The sequence below is a fragment of the Peromyscus maniculatus genome, chromosome 2 (genome assembly GCF_049852395.1).
Source record: "Peromyscus maniculatus bairdii isolate BWxNUB_F1_BW_parent chromosome 2, HU_Pman_BW_mat_3.1, whole genome shotgun sequence".
In the NCBI taxonomy this organism is placed as follows: Eukaryota; Metazoa; Chordata; class Mammalia; order Rodentia; family Cricetidae; genus Peromyscus; species Peromyscus maniculatus.
Window position 1 is genome coordinate 113,682,529 of NC_134853.1, and position 21,770 is coordinate 113,704,298.

Consider the following 21,770-nt stretch of genomic DNA (forward strand, 5'->3'; position numbering starts at 1 on the left):
AGTTTAAATAAACAATGCCTAAGGTTGCATGTGAATAGAAATATCATCATGCTAACATGACAGATTTGCCTATAAAATGTATACATATATATGTATATTCCCTAGCTCTATCAATTAAAATATGATGGAAACAATGCTCATTGTAGAAATAATCTACTTCTCTGTTGTCAACAATAGTTCCGATATGTCGTTCTCTATTAGAATGAATAGGGAGGTTCTAATAAATGTGTAAAAAAATTACAAAGAAAATTTTGGATATCTTTACATAAATTATCAATATTTTCCCAGGCTATAAAAAACTTTGGGGAACCTATATCTAAATTAAGACCATTTTATTTAACAAAAGTAATAGAAAATACTCATTTTGTCATGATATTGGTTTAAATCAAAAATATACAAAGAAAGATTTATAAGACAAGAATAAATATCCACAATAATTAATAATTCATTTGTTGGAAGATCTTTGACAATGGACTCTGATAAATATTCCTGAATCTCAAAATATAAAAAATGGAGTACCGTTTATGGAGTGCCTAAATATTTTGGAGACAAAGTCACGGTTCACACACTTTATGTTCTACGAACATAAATTGACTTTCATTCTGGCTACAAATAAGTTGGTTATAAAACTAAGCTGAAAAGGTCAGTGTTTCTGTTTATTTTGAATTTGCATTATGCATCAAAGAAGTAGCTTTGTGTTATAGGCAATAACACTGATTTTCTTAAGGCAGGTTTTGTTTTAATTTTCTAATGAGGCATGACAAAACATTTCAGGTAGATGTCAGTGATTTATGAGATTATGCAAAATGACTGATGCCCCATATAATGAGAACTCCGGCATTTTTAAAAAGATTTATTTTATGTGTATATAAATACATGTGTGTATGTATGTCTGTGTTAACATGAACTTAGTAAATACTTACTAAGCTATTAATGCAGTTTAGAAATATGCATATTATAATATTTACAAATCTTAGGTCTAAATTTTAACTGTTCCTTAGAGGGAAATGAATCACTGTTACATTTTTACCATTTTTACTTTACTGAAAAGGAAATCAGCAACTGTTAATATCTCATCTAATTAACGAGTAAGTATACTTTCTAAATATTAGAATTATGTGGGAAGTAAAAGAAACCTGTTTTATTGTTGTTCCCATGAACAAATCCTGATTGCTCTAAAGACTCACTTCATTACAAAGAATTGATATCTGCTTAAAGAGTTTTATTAAATGATACTCATATTTATAATATTTATTATAACTGCACCTGTATCCATTCACTTTGTATGAACAGAAGGGCTTTGAAATTTAAATGCTTAACCCTTCCCCTGTTTTCACAATGTTACAGTGAAAGCTTTTTCCTTCAAGGGTTCTTTAGAAGTTACTGTATATGGTACCAATTAGATAAATACTCAACCTGCTGCCTCCTTTCAAGTAATAGAACTCTCCCTTGTTTGTTTTGAAGCATCTAAGGAAGAAGTGTTTCCTTATTGATACTGAATTATTGCCAAACACCTCTTATTTTCTACAACTATTGGAAAACAACACTTGCTGGAAAGCTCATAAGACATCATCTCAAACTGCAACTTGTCTTCTAGCATCCTCAGAGTTTCTCTCTCTCTCTCTGTCTCTCTCTGTCTCTCTCTGTCTCTCTCTCTCTCTCTCTCTCTCTCTCTCTCTCTCTCACACACACACACACACACACACACATATATATGTATAAGTTTTAAAAATCGGACACTCTTTCCCTACAACTAATCCTCCTGCATTCTCTATATTGAAAACAGATATAGAAGGGATTCTCCTAGGCCAAATGTAAAACAGTTCCTGTAAGCAAAAGCCAATCATGCCCATGACCTTTGGAGATTGGATATCCTGAACTTAAGAAAGTTGGGCAGATTCAGGGCTTAAAATGGTACTGTTCATCTTTGATTATGAAGAAGTAGGGTACACTAGTATGGACACTTGTCTCTATATAGAAGTATCTGTATATGCTTTTCCTGCAAATCATATTCTAATTCTGAGCTTCCACTGTTGTTTATAACAAACATAAAATCTGTGGTGTTAAAACCAAATTCCAGAAAACTATGATAAAAATTTAATTACCAAACAGTTTTATTTACACATGCAACAGATGTTTATCCCTAAATATTATGTGAAAATAAGGTATAACTGGGGACTAAAGAGATAACTCAGCTCTGAAAAACAACTGATGTTTTTCAGAACACAGAGTTCAGTTACCAGTACCATCAGTTGTGGTACAGCTGCCTATAACTCCAGGTTCAGTGCACACCATGCCCAATTCCATTCTCTATGAGCACCTTCACTTATATGATATATATATATATATATATGCATAAATAAATAAAAAATAAATATTTTAAAGGCAAAAGTAACATATAGTTTTTAATACTTTAGCCTGAAAGATTTGTTGTTGTAGCAACAAATTAGACAAGGCATTAGGACTTGAGATGTGTGTGTGAGATCATTGGCTTGGTGTAATTGTTTTGATCCTTGTATTTTTTTCTGTCTCTTTATAATTAAAAAGTTATACAAATATATAAATGAAACTTCCTGAAATGAAGTCATATAAAGATTTAAAGTTTGAATTCAGCCCTTGTGTTCCCGAAAGGTTTAATTCCTTTATAATACTGTTTAGTACAAAGAGAAGAAAGAATATTTCTTTGCTCAAGAATGTCAACCCAAGCACTTTAATTTATTTAATTTTCACAGAAATACTTCATGTGACCTACTGGGATCACTCACTTGGGTTACACGTGAGCCGTGTCTTAACATTTCTAACACTCCTGCCTTGTGACTTCCTGTTAGGTTCCTCTGTGGTTGAGACTCTTTGGCCCCTCTGGACTAATTATGCTTTATTCATTTCTGGTCTTTGGTTGTAAAACTGTTAAGTAGACTCTTACTATTTCAGTGTTTTACTTGAAATTAATACCAGGTTTTTTAAAATATCCTCCAACTGTGTCTACTTCCCATTCCCAGGCAGTTATAGGAACCTATAGACCTATAGAGACTACACCAGTTTTACTCAAATGGTAAAGAATAGTCTAATTGACTCACCTGGGTTTGTTTCCTCTGAAGATGCTTGCTTATTTTTGGTCCTATGTTTTCTTTTCTTTTCTTTTCTTTTTTTTTTTTTTTTTTTTTTTTTGGATCCTATTGTATAATGCTAGTTTTCTGTATATTTTTAAATAAAAAAAATAAGCAAACAAAAAGCCAATAATCCTTCTGTTAATCCTATCAGAAAAAGATCATTTGTTAGTATGATATTTTAACTGTACTTTTCAAATAATCTTTCTGAGTTCATATACGGATATGCACATATATTACCAAAGTGTGGTGGTATTGTGTTCCCCAAAATATTGTGCACCCTAATAAACTTATCTGGGGTCAGAGACAGAACAGCCACTAGATACAAAGGCTAGAAAATGGTGGCACTCACACCTTTAATCCTAGCATTCCAGAGGCAGAAATCTATGTGTCCAAAGATACAACCAAGCATGGTGACTCATGCCTTTAATCCCAGAAAGTGAGCCTTTAATCCCAGGGAGTGGTGGTAGAAATCAGAAAGGTATATAAGGGGTGAGGACCAGAAACTAGCAGCATTTGGCTGGTTAAGCTTTTAGGTATTGAGCAGCACAGTTCAGTTGAGAACCATTCAGATATGAGGACACAGAGGCTTCCAGTATGAGGAGACAAGATCAGCTGAGAAGTTGGCCAGGTGAGGTTAGCTGTGGCTTGTTCTGTCTCTCTGATCCAATGTTCACCCCAATAACTGGTACAGGTTTGATTTTATTAATAAGAATTTTTAAGATTCATGCTACACCAATACATTGCATATTTTATATAAATACTTATAATTATATATATATATATATATATATATATATATATATATATAGTATTTATGCTTACTGAAAATAAACAAGTTGACTATAAGGGAATGAAAGATACAAATAGTATAAAAACATGACCATTTGTTTCATTCTATTACAAAACATAGAAGTTATGTGGCTTATATAATAATTATATGAAATGGAAAATGATATTATTTTTCTATTACCCTAATGTAAAAAGTTTGTGTGTGTGTGTGTGTGTGTGTGTGTGTGTGTATGTGTGTGTGTATGATTATGTTCCTACTGTTTTAAAATTTGATACAGTGGTTGCAACATGAAGGCATCTTGGAGGAAGCTAGGTAGAAGATACTAATGGACAACAATACACAGCATCTGGTTTTAAAACATGAATCAAATTTAAGAGAGTAAAGACTAAGTAAAAGATAAATATTAAATACAAATATGGCAGACAGACAATATAGATTTGCACTAAAAATAATAAAATCATGTTTTCTAACATAAAAGTGGAATAAAAATGTTGAAAATAGAGAATAAAATGCAGATATGGGGAGCTGACTTCAGGAGGCTTTCTGCAAGAGAAACCTCTGCTTACTGCCCAGGAAACAAGAGCTTAGGGTAATCATACTTTCTTTCAATCAGCAGGAAAATATATTATGGAAGTGGCCTAAATAAACTTTGCTTTAGCTTTGTGCAACACATGTCTTGTGACAGATCACTAGCTAGATAACCACTGATGGATATCTGGCCTCTTCCTCAGCACTCCACCATGTAGGTAAAAATTTAAGCTAGAAAATAAGGCTTTTGGAAGAACCAATTACTTCATTCACATTTTTCATTATATATTGTGCATTAGCCACTGTCTTCCTATTATAAAACATAGGGACCAGGCAACTTATAGAAAAGTTTATTTGGGCTTATGTCTGCAGTTTGAAAAGAGTCCAATATGATGGGGGTTTGTGGCAGTAAGCACTGGACTTGGTAGCAGCAGCCAGAAGCTGAGAGTTTACAACTTGAATGCAAGCCCAAAGCCAAGACAGAGCACCCTAGGATTGGTGTTTGAAAATGCCAAAGTCCATCCACAGTAATGTGCTTCTTCTAGCAATGTCACACTGGGGACCAAGTATTGAAATACCTGAGCCTATCAAGGACATTTCCCATTTCAAACCAGTACATGATGTTTAGTTATCAGTTGGAAAATAAAAGAGAACAGGTGATGCCTATTTACTTGGATATTAAAATTGATAGGCCCAAGGACAAGGGATGTAAATAGAGGAAATGAAAAATTCCAAATGGGTGTAGAAAAGGTTAAAACTAGATTCATGAAGGTCACTTAGATTTTGAACTACTTTCTTCAACAGTAAAATGGTGAAAATTATATTTTGCAAGGTTATTGTGAAGATAACACTGAAATATACTGTAACAGTTCCCTGAAAAACAGAAAATGTTCTTCAATACAATTTTAGAAAAATCCGGAGAAAAATAATTCTGTTTCCTTGTACATGATCAGGTCAGTCCTAAGGCAAATAGGTTAATGTAGGAATGATGGCAGCCTTCCATTATTTCATTTTCCTAATTTGATATGTAATGTTTACTGTGTTGTTTGAAAATGTGTATTTATTCACACATAGATTTGGATGTTCTATTAACTGTCACCAGGCAATCAACTTTATTGACCTGTGGAGAGAAGTAGATATCACTGAGTTCTCTAAAAAGGGTACAATAAATCTAGTAGCTCTGTAATTAACTCACAATTATATAAGCAATAAAGGCTTAATTATAAAATTATTAATATGTTCAAATTATGAGGAATTTTCTGGCATTTAATTAACATTTACCAAGGCAAACTACAGCAAATTAAATATCAATTAATAAAAATAGTGACATTTATTTAAATACTCTATTAGTTGTTACAATTATTAACTTGTTATCTCTGGCTTTTAAATTTTCGATTAAGTTCATAAATATTCCCTATAAATTTTGTGTGTTAAAAATCTAATTATATCAGTGTCCTGCAGTTTTAAATTGATGACACAGCATTGCCCATAATCAGCTTCAAGACTCTCGTGTCAGTTGATGTTTAATTGACATACACTAGTTAATAAAGCCAAATAAACATTTTCACGGTAGCTATGCAATCTTAACTATCCTTCCTTTAATGTTCCCACTTAAAAAAAATAACTATCATACTTGTTATTATGTTAATCCTATGGAGGTATCTCTGTTTTTAGTCAAAATATTGATACTATTCCTCTATGTCTATTTTGTTATTTTGACTTGTAGTCATGACTCAGAAAATATATGCTAAGATACATAGCTAGCTAGTTATATATCTACATAAATTCTAGTTGACCTGTCTTAATCACCTCAGTATACTTTGCAAATTTTGATATGATATCAGAATCTAATAAATCACTGATTCCTATTGCCAAAAGATTTGAAAATATATACAATGACTAAATTAAAAATGAGATATACCTTTACTCATGTATCCACTGTCAATATCAAACACAATATGTCAAAGATGAGTTCTTGCTGGGCGGTGGTGGCGCATGCACTTGGGAGGCAGAGCCAGGCGGATCTCTGTGAGTTCGAGGCCAGCCTGCACTACCAAGTGAGTTCCAGGAAAGGCACAAAGCTACACAGAGAAACCCTGTCTCAAAAAAAAACAAAACAAAAAAAAATGAGTTCTTACATCCATAACTTTTGTATTAGTTATGGATTTTATTGCTGCAATGAAATACCATGAACAAAGAGAAAGTTGGGGACAAAACAGTTTTGTCTTATACTTCCATATTGTTTATAATCAAAGGAAGTCAGGAGCGGAAATCAAACAGGGTAGGAAGCTGAAGACAGAAGCTGATATAGAGTCCACAGAGAGGTGCTGCTTGCTTGCTTGCTTGCTTCCCATGACTTGCTCAGCCTATCTTCTTATAGAATTCAAGACCACCAACCCAGGGATCGAACCATGCACAATAAGCTGGGTCCTTCTCCCAACAATTACTAATCAGGAAAATGCCTTACAGTCAGATTGTATGGAGAAATTTTCTCAGTTAAGGTTCCTACCTTTCAGATAACTCTTAGTTTGTGTGTCAAGTTGACAAGACAAGCAGCACAACTTTCTAGTACCAACCATGGTATAAGAAATTTTAGAAGTGTATAACAGAAAAGACAAGAGTCTTCTGAAAGGTAAATTGTTTCATTCAAGTAAAGGTACAGAAAAAGTTATGTTAGAAAAGCTACCCCATGTTGTAGGGGTCCTCTTTCCCTCTTTGCCTGTTGGCCACCAGGCTGAGAGGAGGAAATGGCAGGAGTGACAGAAAGTTTTGTATACTGCCCATGAGCATGAATGGAGATAGCCCTCTGGGAGATAGATTTCAGTGAATCAGCTAAATTTAATTCCATAGTATAAGGACTATATAGGATTGGGAAGCCTGGGGACAAACCCTAATTTGCATTAAATGGCATGCTCCTATAACAAGGCTTAGTATGTGACAGTAGAGTCCTGTAGCAGAGCTCCTAGTACAAGTCTTCTTAAAAGGGATCTGTGCCAAGGGTCAAGCTAAAGATGAAGCAGGTATCTGGTTCACAGACAGGCATCAGGTTCAGAGACAGCCTTTAGATAAGGTTGTGGTGGTATTGTGTTCCTCAAAATATTGTGTACCTTAATAAACTTATCGGGGGTCAGAGAACAGAAAAGCCACTAGTTAGGCAGTGATAGCACACACCTTTAACATTCCAGAGATAGAAATCAATTTGGGATCTCTGTGAGTTCAAGGCCACATTGGAAACAGCCAGGCATGGTGACTCACGCCTTTAATCCCAGGAAGCAAGCCTTTAATCCTAGGGAGTGATGGTAAAAAGCAGAACGATATATAAGGCATGAGGACCAGAAACTAGAAGCATTTGACTGGTTAAGCATTTGGCTGGTTAAGCTTTCAGGCTTTGAAGCAACACAGTTCAGCTGAGATTCATTCTGGATGAGGACTCAGAGGCCTCCAGTCTGAGGAGACAAGACCAGCTGAGGATCCGGCGAGGTGAGGTAGCTGTGGCTTGTTCTGTATCTCTGATCTTCCAGCTTCACCCCAATACCTGGCTCACAGGTTTGATTTTATTAATAAGAACTTTTAAGATTCCTTCTACATAAGGTCAGTCCTCCAGAGCCAGGGACATCCTCCAGATAAGGGCAGGTAAAGAACAGGAAGCTTTGCTGGAGGGAGGGAGCTACTACATATTGCTGAGCTTAGAGAAAAAGCTACTAGGCTTATGGCAGACTGTGACCGCTAATTAGCCAGCAATGTATTCCAACACCTGACTGAGTTAAATAACCTACTTGTTTGTTTGTTTGTTTGTTTGTTTGTTTTTGAGATGTTAATTTTTTTTCTTTCCTTTCCTTTCTGCAAACCTTTCCATATGCTCCTTCCTGCTCTCCTTCAAATTCATGTCCTCTTTGTCTTCAATTGCTAGTGCATGAATGCATCTTGTTCAGTCAGTATAATGTTGCTTGTATGTAAGTTTTCATGGCTGACCATTTGGCACTGGGCAAACAGTTGATGTGCTTTTTTTTGGGTACAGTCTCCTCAACTCCCAGTTTTACTCATTGCCTATAGTTCTTTGCCTGTATTAAAGACTCCCGTTTTGTTTTGTTTTGTTTCCTATCCAGTTTGGCATCTTCATTGGTATTACCCTTGTTCAGCTAATCAAGTTTTGGATGACAAATGGTGAGATTTTTATGGGTGTAACTTCTGATGCTAGTAGAAGATACAATCTCATCTCAAACTTCCTGATCCTTTGTTCTTATAATCTTTCAACCCCCTCTTCAGCAATGTTCCTGAGCCATAGGTGTTTGAGTGTTTTGTAGATAATTCCGTTCACACTGGGCTCCATGAGTTTACTTACTGATTGGTTTTGTTTTACATAGTGGTCTCTTTATCTTACATAGAGAAGTTTCCTGATTGAAGTGTGGGGCTATGCTTATTTGTGTGTATAAGGACAAATGTTTATAGATTATTGTTAGAGATTATGATAGTTTTATAAATTAGTGGTTGTTGATTGTCCTCCAATAGCCACGATTTCATTAACACTGAGTAGTAGCTAGGTTTCTAGTACCAGACACGATACCGTTCTTGTTGATCAGGTCTTAAGTCTCATCAGAGAGCAGTTTCTACAGCCGAAATATGTACACCATGCTGGTAGTTGTTGTGGTGGATAATCATCATAGCTGGTTAGGCCTGTTGGTTGCCGCCCTCCTTTGGAAGCTTGCATGGCACCTTCTGGTACCAGGGAAGCTAGTCCTCATGTTGGGGGGACATTCAAGACAGTTCCAGCTCAGAGGTCTTGACTCTGTTTCTAAAGTACTTAGACACTTTGCTCAGCCTGGGTGAAGGCAGAAGGGTACTGGACCTGCCTCTACTGAATCTACCAGGCTGAGCTGAATCCCCAGGGGAGTCCTTGCCCTGGAGGAGATGGGAATGAGGGGAGGGAGGGCAGGGTGTGTGTGGGAGGAGGGAGGACAGGGTAATCTGTGGCTGATATGTAAAATTAAATTATATTATAAAATAAAAAATAAAGTACTTAGTAGCTTCAGCAGTAGGGGCTTAACTTCCACATCTGGTGGGTAACCAAGGACAACAGCAATAGGGTAAATGTCTTTTAGACAACCCTGGCCAGCAAATCAAAAGAGGTTTTCTCATATGTGGTATTATGGGTTTTGCTAGGGGAATGTTGACTCTTGAAGGGAGTAAAAATGTCAGTCCAGATGAGAAAAGTGGAAGTATGTATGTATGTATGTATGTATGTATGTATGTATGTATGTATATTTAACATCAAATTCTGTGCATTACAGTTTTGAGGTAAATAGTTAACAACATGATTCTTTGTGGATTTTTCAGACATTCTTGTTGATATTTTACCCAATTCCTTTCTCCTGTATTTACCTCAATACCCTCTCCGTAAGAAGTCTCCCTTTTCCATTTTTCTCATCGAATTACTTGTATCTTGCTATCCCCCTGACCCCTCTCCAACCTCTTTCTGTATTTACCACCTTCTATCTTAGAACCCATACTTTTCCATTTCCACTATCAGATCACTTGGATCCAGGGGTTCCCTTTACCTTCCTCTTACCTTCATCTGTACTTACCTCTCTTCCCCTTTTTAAGGAGAGCTTCATTTCCCCACTTACCTTATTAGATTAATTGCACCCCACTATTGCACCCTCTATTTCTCCCCAACTCCATATGCTGACAATGGTCCTCTTTTACTTTCCTGGTTTCTGTGGTTACTATTGGCTATGGCCTCACACCTAAAGGGTTTGTAGGTAGGAGCCTCCAATAAGAAAGAACATGTAACATTTGACATTCTGGGACTGGATCACCTCATTCAGCACGATCTTTTCTAGTTCCATCCATTTATCTGCAAACTTTATGGTTTCATTTTTCACTTTTTTCTTCGAAGCTGGATATTATTCCTCAGTATATATGTGCCTCATTTTCATTATCCATTAATTGGTTATAGGACATTTAAGTTGTTTCCATTTTCTAGCTATTGTGAATAGAACAGCAACGGACATGACTAAGAAATGTATCAAAGCTGTTCATCATCATTAGCAATAAGAAAAAAGTTAATCAACTTTGGGATTTTATCTTACCCAAATCATAATGGCAAATATCTAAGGAGTAACTGACAACAAAATTGGGAGGGAATGTGAGAAATGGAAAAGTCTTATTCACTGATTGTGGGACTTCAAACTTGTTTAGCCGCTATGGAATTAGGTGTAGAAAATTCGTTAAAACTAAAAATAGATCTACCATGTGACTCAGATATATCACCACTCAGCAAATGACTCCACATTCTATCCCACAGAAAACTTTCTTTTTTGACACTCTTTCTTCCATGATTTATATATTACTAATTTTTACCTGGAACCAAGTTCATTTTACCATACAGATTGAAATCTCAGACACATAAAATTTATAAATAGAAAAAAAAGACACTCTTATAATTAACATCATGGAAGAAGGAATGGAAAGACTCTAAGAACTGCAGGATGGGGAGCAGTGCTGGGACACGCTGTTCGAGAAGCTGGCGTAGCTGCTGCACACATGTACTAACAATAACTGAGTCCAGCCTGAATAAGTCTCACATAAGAACAAGCTAATCAAAATGCCATTGTGTATTTATATGGGCTCCAAAGGCTCCACCACTGGATAAGAAGCTATATGTAATGGATGGACTCTGGGAGGAAGAGTCACTTTTTTGTAGAAGTGTGGAAAATGGTAGGTTCCCAAGGTCCAAGTGCACAGCTCCATTATCATATGCATATAGGAAGCATTAATGTTAATAGGACTCAACTGGCTAAAAATAAAAAAAACAATGTTCTCATTCTATCATTTTATTCTGAAAGTTCGAGAGAACATAATAATAAGTTGTTAGTTAGCAACAATTAAAGTGGTCAAGTTTCCTGGGTAACATGAAATTAAGGCTGAGTGTTTATTATTTAAAAAATTTTTGACAAGGTGATATGCACCAAATTGTTGTGGGGAAAAGGATGTTTGTTGTTTTGCATTTTATCAAACAATAGCATATACTGACCCCATTGATGAAAAGTATTAAAAATTAGTAGGTATCCGGCTATGAAAATTACTGAAATATTACAAATATAACAGTCATTGAACAAACTCCTACCATATTAAGAAAACCACAGCTTCTTTTAATATGGTTGTACTTTAACAATACAAATGATATTTAAATACCATCTAGATATATCATGATATGCACAAATGTGTGGAAACTATAATAGAATTTTAAATTCCCAAGAAAACAATAGGTAAAAGACAACTAAGCAGAGAATACAATCATGGTATCTAAGACATATTTTTCAAACCGTGTCTTTACTTCTATTTATTATACTTGAAATTTGTAGTTTTCTGTTTCCTATCAAGTATAATCTTGATTCCTTTCTCAATATATTTTTAACTAATTTTAAATCAATATTTCAAACTAAAATTATATTTACCCCATTCAATGTTGTGTCATTCCTACAGTGCCAGTGATTTTTATTCAACATTTTGACCACATAACTTGAAATATCACTTAATGAATCATATATATTAAATATTGTTTAAAAATAAATTTAAAATATGCACACATAAACTAAAGTACACATTATGTTATATATCATCCAACATGTTATTTGAAAATATGCTCACATAATGACTACAAGGGCAAAATGATATATGTTGCTAGAATTTTACGTAGATCCTAATGATTCTGCAAATCAAGTTCCTTGTCATCTCACTGCATATAGCAATTGTTTTGAAGAAATACATTCTTACTGTTTTGTATAGTTACATTGACTGGACATGCATTTTGAAACTATGGATTTTACTTATAAAACTTCATATAAATCATAATATATGTTCTTTTGTCTATACTTACTTATCCATCCATTTGTCTGCTGCATCGCTTTTCAATACTCTATGTCTATGCAGTTCACTAATCTGTTCTACTATTTGTGATGATTTTGTTTTGCATTATTTTGTTATTGTAAGCATTGCTTTCTGAAAACACTATCATGCATGTTCATGTGCAAGCATTTCTGGAGTAAAGAGGCATTACTGGGTCAGTGGGCATATGTTCTATGTTAATAGATTTTGCAGTGCAATCCCCTTAAGTGACTTGACCAATTTATACAACAAATAGAAATGCATGGAAATTTCCATTGATCTACATCTGCAGCAAACTGTGGTATTGCGTGTTGTTTTTATTTTTCCTATTCTCTATTAACTGTGCAATTGTAGGTGATGTTCATTTTTTTAATGAATAGACATTTGAGCATCCTTCGTGAACCCTGTCCATTGGAGAATTCTAACTTGCGATGAGCTTGTACAAGACTTGATACACCTTTTCTTGTCTCATTTACTTAATATTTTAAAGATGCATTAAGCAATCTAGTTGTGCAACATTATTAGATAAACACATTCTAAAGTATCTTACAGTATCTAGCTTATATTTTAACTTAATAGCCATGTTAAGTAATATTATATCTGACAGTTAATCATCAAATAACACTTGTTCATGATTAGTATATTTTCACCTGTAATCTTTTTGTTTTACTTTTCTTCTTTAAATATATAGGGTAATCATAAATGACTTTAATCTGTGGCATTAAAATATACACAACCTCCTCATATACATATACTAATACAGGCTCATACACTAGAACACAAACATACACACAAACATGCTCATATATATATATGTGCTCATGCACTTAAGGGTACATAATACATACATACACACACACATATATATATATGTATGTGTGTGTGTGTGTGTGTGTGTGTGTGTGTGTGTGGACTCATACACCAGAGCACACACAGAGAAACACAACACACACACAAATATCCCCCAAATCTTTTCCTAAATTTAGTAATTACAAAAAATTATGATTGTCTTGCTTAATTAGAGTGAGGTTGGCAATTTATGCAAGTAGATCTTTTAAATTCCAGTTTTCAAATACATTATAGAAACTTCATTTAGTTTTTGGAAACAGACTCTTAATTTTATTTTATATTTAATAAAATTAAAATGCTGTAGACACTTTGTCATCTAAACATATATTTTCTCTGTGCAGCATTGTGCCTTTCCTAGAATTCATTCAGTAGCCCAGGCTAGCCTTGAACTCAGAGAGATCCACCTGCCTCTGCCTCCCGAGTGCTGGGATTAAAGGCATGTGCCACCACCGCCCAGCAAAATTAAATTTTTAAAGGCTATGACTACTACTGCATTTCTAAATTTTCTATTCTTTTTTGACATGTGACTTGTAACAAATGAACTGCGTAGATTCACTTTTAGTGTGAAAAATATGTCATGGAATTTAGATTTTCTATATTTTCAAGTTTGTCTTGAAAATAATGGTAAATTCATATATTTTTCTACACTTCATTAATGTAGTTTTCTTTATCTTAATCTGTAACACAAACACACACAGACACACAGACACACAGACACACACACACACACACACACACACACACACACACACACACACACACACACACAAACATTGAGAACATTTCTTCCCAAATTAGAATGAGACAAGTATGTGAACTCTCCTGCTTTATTTAATATGGTGCTAGAAACCTTAGCAATAGCAATTTGACAAGAGCAAAATATGAAAGATATAAAACTAAGAAAAGATGGATCAAATGGTCTTTATTTTCACACATTTCTATAGTTAGAAGACATCATAAAACATTAGAAAACTCTAAGATCTCCACTATAGAAATGTTGAAGAATAAACAAACAATATAAATAAACAGTATATCCCTCACATATACCATTAAGAAATTTTCATGGAAAGAAATTTTTTTTAAAAACCCTCATTCATACGAGCCCAGAAAAACAAAATAAAATAAGGCACATACAAATAATTTAATTTAATTTTGTTATGTTTTGTTATTATCTCTTAGTTGCCTATTCTTTTCTAATGAGGGACAGAAAGAAAGTGGATCTAGATGTAAAGGGAGGTGGGGAGTACTTGAGAGGAGTAGAGGGAGGGGATCCTTTAATCTGGACATAGTATATGAGAAAAGATGTTTTTAATAAAAGGGGAAAATGAGTATCAACTAATCAAAAAATAAACATAATAAAGGAAGCAAAATAATCTACAGTGTGAACTTCAAGACACTTAAAAGCAAATGAAGCAAAGTATTAGGAAATGGAAATATCTTTAATGTTCTGATATAGACTCAATTAATATCATAAATATGGCCATACTACCAAAATTAGTCTAGAGATTCAATGAAATACCCATCAAAATTCTAGTGTCATACACAGATCCAAGACTTCATATGGAAAAAGAAATAGAAGACCATGAGTATTCAAAGGAATTATGAGAAAAAATAACAGAACTAGAGGTATCACAATACCTGATTTCATTTTATACTACAGAACTTTAATGACAAAGCCAGTCTAAATGGCAGAAAAATAGATAATATGGTGGTTTGAAAGAGAAGGGCATCCATAAGACTCATGCATTTGAATATTTAGTCCCCAATTGGTGGGGGAAAAAAGGAAGGAAGGAGCAGGAGGCATGACCTTGTTGAAAGACACCTCACTAGGGGCCAGCTTTGAGGTCTCCAAAGTCCATGAAATCCCCAATTAGCTTTGCTCTCTTTACCTTATGCTTATGAAGCAGACCCAGCAACTGCTCCTGTGCCATGCCTGCTGTCCTAGTTAGGCCTTTTATTTCTGTGAAGAGACACCATGACCACAGCAGCTCTGGTAAACTGAGAACATTTAATTGAGGTATCTTACTTGTAGTTTCAGAGGGTCAGTCTATTATCATCATGGTGGGGAGCATGGCAGCTTGCAGGCAGACATGGTGCTGGAGGAGTAGCTGAGAGTCCTACAGCTTGCAGGCAGGAGCAAGTCAGATGAGACACAGGACAGTATCTTGAGCACAAGAAAGCTCAAAGCCCACTCCCACAGTGACACACTTCCCCCAACAAGACCATACCCATTAAAGAAAGCCACACCTCCTAATAGTGCCACTCTCTATGAGATTATGGAGGCCAATAACATTCAAAGTACCACACCTACTTACCGACTGCTGTGCTCCCTGCCTGATGGTCATGGACTCTAATCCTCTAGAAAGGTGATCCTCCAAAATAAATGCTTTCTTTTATGAGTTGACTAGGTATTTTGTCAAAGCAATAGAAAATTAACTAAAACATGTAGTTAGATCAACAGAGGGCAGGGAAATAACGTGACATAGCTATAGCCATCTAAATTTTGACAACCTGACAGAAATAAGCAGGACATAAAAGATAGCTTCTTCAACAGATAGTGTTGCCAAAATTGAACTTACATCTGCAGAAGAATGAAAATAGATCTTTGTCTTCCACTGTGTATAAAAATCAACTTGAAGCAGTTCAAAAGCCATAACTGAAACTTGAAGTTGCTAAAGTGTAGAGAATATTCTTCAAGATATTGGGATAATCAAGAATTTTCTGCAAAGAACTCATGTAGCATAAGAAATAGGACTTATGGCTCAATGGATAGGACTATAAAAACCAAAAAAATAGTTGTTGCATAGAAAAGGAAACTGCAAAGTAAACAAGTGGCCATAAAGTAAGATAAAATCTCTACCAGCTTTATCTCAGAAAGAAGGCTAATATCCAGAATTGACAAAGAACTTCCAAAATTAAATACCAACCATCACAAATTCAAAATGCCAATCAACAAACCATGTAGTAAAATGAACAGACTGATCTCAAAAGAAGAAATACAAATTTCCAACAAGTATTTTGAAAAGGAGTTCCACATCCCTAGTCATCAGGGAAATGCAAATTAAAATTACTTTGATGTATCACGTAGCCCAGTTGGAATGGCTATCATCAAGAAACTGACAGCAAACTGGAGAGGATCCAGGGGAAATAGAATTATCATTCCTTGCTGGTAGGAGTGGAAATTAATACATCCATTATGTAAATTAGTTTGGGGTATCTCAAAAAAATTAAAAGTTGAAATACCATATGATCCAATTATACTATTCCCAGATACATACTCAAAGCATTCTATATTCTACCACAGAGATACTTGCACATATCTCTACATTTAATGTTGCTTTATTCAGGAGAGCAAAGAAATGGGAACAGCCTCTGTCTATCAACAAATGGATGATGGATGAGAATATGAGATATAGATAGATAGATAGATAGATAGATAGATATGCAATATGATTAGTCACAACAAAAAGCTCTTCTTCAGAACTTATTTTAAAATCTAATTTGTTTCTTTAATAGTGAAACACTTTACAGGAGAGTAAAAAATATGTTTTAAATTATTAAAGAAAAAACTATTTCAAATAAGGACAAGAGCCAGAGAAGAGGCTCCATGGGTAAAGGCTCTCTCCACCAAGCCTGATGGCCTGAATCTTCTCTCAGGGACCCACAGGATAAGAGAGAACTGACTCCTGCAAACTGTCCTATGACCTCCACAGATATAACACAGCATGATAGAAAGCATACATTCATGTGCATGCACATACACAAGAAAAAATAAATTCCAAAAACTTAATTAAAATTGACTAAAGAAAATTTAATCTGCATCATTATGTTTTTCTCACACAATAATATGTTTTTATAGATAAAATTGTACACAATATAATTGAAGTAAAGAGGTTAAATATTTTTTGTTTTTCTTTTGCTGTTCGCTAAATTGTATTAAGAAAAGGAAAGTTTAAAAGGTTGCATAGATAAAATCATTTTTCCAAAGCATTTTAAGCTAAATATGTGACAACAAACTCTTAACTGTGAGTCTTTTTGCTTCTCAGAAGCTGACCATCAACTCTGAGGTCACCATGCATACTTCTTTACTGAGGAAACTGATCCCTAACTGGAAACTTTAATGTACTGAACAGAAAACAGCTATCTTTTGTAATTTATACCTGTGCCATTCCGGAGGCCACAGTCCTCACTTGTGTACAAAGGCACTGGCCCCTCAGGACTGGACATTTATACAACAAAATGAGCAGCTGTGCAGCACACTGGCTTCTAAGGCTCATATTAGCCCCATGCTAATCCCTGTGTATTTGCAAATTTTTATGATCATTGCTCAGAAATGGCATCAGTTGCAGCTGCAGCATCTGAAAATATTTCAGACTTGTGATGGCTTGAACAACTCAGAAATTATAATCGTCTAACATCCAGAGCTGTTGTTGCTTTCCTTGATTGCACCAGTCAAACACCGGGCAGGATGAAGGAGAATAAGGCACAACTTGAACCTCAGCGACTCAGGAAACATTTGTTCTCTTGTTTTCAACATTACAAATTCCTACTGTCTTCTTTTTGCATTTTAAATACTAACCAGTGAGCAAACAGGATTGTGAAAATACATTAAAAATAGCTTCTAAATTCTCAATAATATGCTACTTCTTTAAACAAACCAACAGAAATCTTTCCCCAAAGATTTCCCTTCCATGTGATGTCATGTTGCTACTAAATATTATGCTGAATATGATTTTGAGTAGTAACACACTTCAATAATTCTTTGTGTTTTTATTCTTCTCATTGCTCTGCCACTTTGTCTTGACCATGCTGTTTTCTACGCAGTAAAAGACTAGAGACTGCCAGTGTCCAGAACCTCTTTCTCAGCACTGCAGTGTTCTCCCCACTCTCTTACTTCAGAGAGTGTCTGGCAACTTTTCTTTACTGAATGCTATTCTGATGCCTAATGAATTTACTATCAATAATCCAGGAAACAATCATTACTTTTCTCTATTTTTTATTAATATTTTATTGATTACTTGAGAATTCTATGCTTTATATTTTGATCATATTCACTCCCTACCCAAACCCCGTATTTACCTTATGTTGTGCCCTTGAATTTTTTTTTAATCTATTGAATCCAGTTTGTATTTTCCATATACACTTGGGTCTGTCATCATTTCACCACTGCCTGCAACCCTGGCTGCAAGGAATCCAACAACTTCTGGCTTCTGCAGACACATGTTGTTTACATATGGAGACACATGGGCACACAAATACACATACATAAAATTATTTTATGTTTATTTTTATTTTATGTGTGTGGTTGTTTTGCCTGCATATATGTCTGTGCACCATGTACATATCTGGTGTTGGCAGAAACCAGAAGAAGGTGTTTAATATTGTGGAATTGGAGTTACAGATGGTTGTGAGCACTCATGTGGGTGCTGGGAATCCAACCCAGCTCCTCTGGAGGAGCATCCACCACTCTTAAGTGTGAGCCTTCATTCCAGCACCAATGAAAAGTTAATTGTAAATACTATTAAATTTGATTAATTTTTTTTTCTGTGTTCAAATATACTGTTGTCTTATTGTGTGTTTCATTATGGTTACTTTTCAATTGTCTTAATATTATGTTCCTATTTCATTACCAATATCTGCCAAACAGTGTCATCATAATTTTCTATAATTCAAATATTCTCTTTGCTTGCTCATTTTTTTCAATTATGGGACAAAATTAACATTGTATAATTTGTGATCCTTACAAAGTCCAAAACTTTGGTCATATATTAATAGTTTATACTGCCTGGCTGATTTTTTTGTTTCCCTTGCTACAAAGCATATGCTCTATAACTTTTTATGTCTCATCATTTCATCCCTGAGAATTCTGTCTTGATGTGTGTTGTGAGTTAAAAAAAAGTATTAGCTTGATTTTGATAACTATGTTAGACTATGTATATGCATATACATATATGCATGTCACATAATATAATAAAATATAATATATAAACACAAAGCTGATTATTTTAAATAGAGGTCAATTTTGTTAATCCCTCAATAGTGCTAGAAAAATATAATCATCTCACAATTTGAAAGAATATAGATTCCCGAAACTATGGATCTTGAGCATGAATCCTAAACACACACACACAATCAGAGATAATTATGTGTTTTATCTGTCTAATGACTCATTTTAACTCATTATTTGATATTTATTTTCCCTGTTCTGCAAAATTTTTTCATCCCTGCTAGAATGTTTTCCTTATTTATATATTTTACTATGACAATCAAGATTTTCTCATTGGTCAGTGTAGACCATTCACAACCAACAAGTGTGTTCCAACCCCTCTTGTTAACTAGTATTGCATTCTTCAGCTATGGGCATATGTGTAACTTGCAGAATGTTACATGGGCAACAGGAGTTTGCACTGCAGTGTCATGGAACACATCTAGAATGTTCCCAGAGGCTCATGTATTGAAGGGTTGGTCTCAAATAATGGTGCTATTTTTGAAGGTAGAGAAAATTTTAGTAGATGTCGTTTCTCTGGAAGAAGTTGGCTGTTGAAGATATCTTATCACTGTACTCTCCTTGCTTCTTCTATGCTTCCTGCTCACCATAGGGCAGAAATGTTGCTCTGCTATGTCTACCAACCATTATAGCCTACCCAGAAAAGATGTAACCAGAAAATCATGGAATATGAAGTGCTGCCTCTGGAGGAAGCTAAATAAACCTTTCATGTTTCTCAGTGTTTCCCTAAGATATTTGTTACATGAGTGAAACATCTAATCTATGCATATTATGCAGGACAGAGTAGCATAGAAGCTTCCACTTCAGTAATGTCTGAAAGCCTAACCTTCATTGTACACATGACTTTCCAGAGTTCCAGAGGAGGATATAATTATTTAAACAAGTAAGCATTCTAGCTTAAAGCTAGTCAGCATGTGGATTAAGGTTTGTATTTAATCCCCTTTGCCTATTGATTTTTAACTTCCTTTAATGGATATGTATATGGCTGTGAGGTGGTTTTCAGGTATAGCCTATCATCTGCTTTAGAATAGATGCAACTTTGTAAATGGGCAGAATCTTTCTGACCCCAACAGTAGAGTATGATCCCGGGCATAATCTGAGCTATTTCTTTCCCTACTGGCTCCTGTTAATTACAAGTGATATGGTAATTAAGTAAAGGGGTTGCAAACAATGCTGGTGAAGTAGAAAAATTAATAATGTAATTTTTCAAACAAGCCAAAAATAAGAAAATACTTTGTATTCAATCAGAAATGTGCAAGATATGTATGGAAAATATTTGAATGCTTCAAGAGTTTACAAGAGTGCACAAAATGAGCATAAAAAGACATGATTATTAGGGGTGAAGTTACCTAGCTTTATATAGTGGGTGATTTTCAATTAAATATCTGTCCCATGGTAGCCAGATATTTTCTGACCAATAATGAACATTTGCCCTGAGAACTCTACATCACACTAACAGGACATTAGATTTCAGAACAAATGTGACTAGTTTATTTATTTATTTATTTAAAAAATATGTGACAAAACAAGTGAACTGCACCTGTATGGCTATAATACTCTCCAACAACCATGCATCCTCTACTAAGAGCAAGAACGCATATAGGAAAGTAAGAATGCCCTTTCCATAACTTCTGGGGGGAAACAAGCAGCTCAGAGGCACTGGACTGTCTTCTGGGATAAGCAAAGTATGTGCAGCCTAATTTTACAAATCTATTTAGTGTACTCTATCACGGATGTAAAAATAAAAAATATTGACATTTGCTTGCAAGGTTAATTAACTGTATCTTACGAAGATATTCATCTTTTTGTACAAATAATGTCTGAAAATAGAGGCTGCATGTTTGGGTAATGCTAATGTAGCATTTTCTTTTTCTGGAGTCCTGGATAGAAATGTTTCTGTGGTTCTGCTTTTACAGGGGAATTTATGGTATTAGGCCACAGCTGTAAATTTTTTCCCTCCAATCCTATAAATTTCTTCTAAATGTTTAATGGTTTATAACTGTAATTATTCTTGTGTGCCAACATTAAACTTTAAAAAGTTTAATTTGGAGACTATTCGGAGAAACTCATCTTTTTTACAGCCTCATAAATAGTTCTTTGATGAAATGAGCAGAGGCTCTGTGTCTGCCCGAGGTGAATACAAATGACACCACATAGCCTCTACTGAAGGAGAGGGAGCACATGTGTTGATGTCTGCAGTCATCAGCCAGTACCAGAGACAGAGTGATGCATTCAACCATGGGAGGGGGAGTGATTAACATGCTTTATGGCCTTTGCCTTCTTTTCCCTGTTGTCTTTATCCCCATCCTTCCTTTTCTCAATGTACTTAAAAATATTTGAATTTTTTTAACCAGTTCTTACAAACAGAAAAATGTAGATGAAGTTCCTATGGAATATAAAAATTACTACTTCAGAAACTATAAATAATGGCTTACATTTAGTCAACTTAAAGCACAACTTTGAATACCAACCACATAATGGAGAGTGTATATTTCTGTATAAATTGATGAGATCAAATTGAGTGCTTGCATCATTCTGCTTCAGAGATTGGAGAATTTAACATTTTATTTTCAATACCAATTATGGAGATAAAACAAGC